The 616-nt window shown below is 41.2% G+C and overlaps 1 protein-coding gene across 2 annotated transcripts in view; it reads left to right on the top strand.

Annotated features, from left to right (window-relative positions):
* Positions 1–616, top strand: part of TXNDC11 (thioredoxin domain containing 11) — a 114408-nt gene that overhangs the window by 17679 nt on the left and 96113 nt on the right. The window lies entirely within an intron of this gene.

Here is a 616-nt window from a genome sequence, read left to right as displayed (position 1 = left end):
CCTTGGAAACCCAAGTTCCAGCCAGATGAGTTGGTTTGGATCTCGATACCTCACCCTCATCAGTCTCATCCGCAAGTTCACAAAGGAACAGTTCAACGGTTGGGACAGTATCCTAACACCTATTCTGTCCAACTAGAGGAGAAACCCAATCGTCCTCCTATCATAGTTCATCACAACTGGATGACTCGCCGTTCCGACGTTCACCCAGTATCCTTACCCTAAATCTAATTATGATTCTCTCTTGTTTTGTTTTGTTTTGTTTTGTTGTTGTTTTCTTTTCTCTACAGGTTTAGCCCCAACAAAAGCGATAACCCACAACGGCCTGATTACCAGACTGCAGTTCATTCGGATCCATAGTGTGATGGTGATAAAGGAGACACTGAGATGGAGAATGTCCATTTGCTCAGGACTTACTGTGGCACTGTTTTCTCTCATTTTACTAGGTGTTTTATTGACTTTGTCTGTTGTAGGAGGGGATGGACCGACTACTAGACGAGGAAAGTCCCAAGCAGATGTTCTCCAGTCAGACGATGATCAACAGTTGTTGTTATATGTTTAATGTTACTATATTTTATAATTTGTTAAAAAGACCGGTCTATTAAGTTGTTTTTATATA

The sequence above is a fragment of the Alligator sinensis genome, unplaced genomic scaffold (assembly GCF_000455745.1).
Source record: "Alligator sinensis unplaced genomic scaffold, ASM45574v1 scaffold73_1, whole genome shotgun sequence".
In the NCBI taxonomy this organism is placed as follows: Eukaryota; Metazoa; Chordata; order Crocodylia; family Alligatoridae; genus Alligator; species Alligator sinensis.
This window is presented reverse-complemented; position numbering and strand designations above follow the sequence as displayed.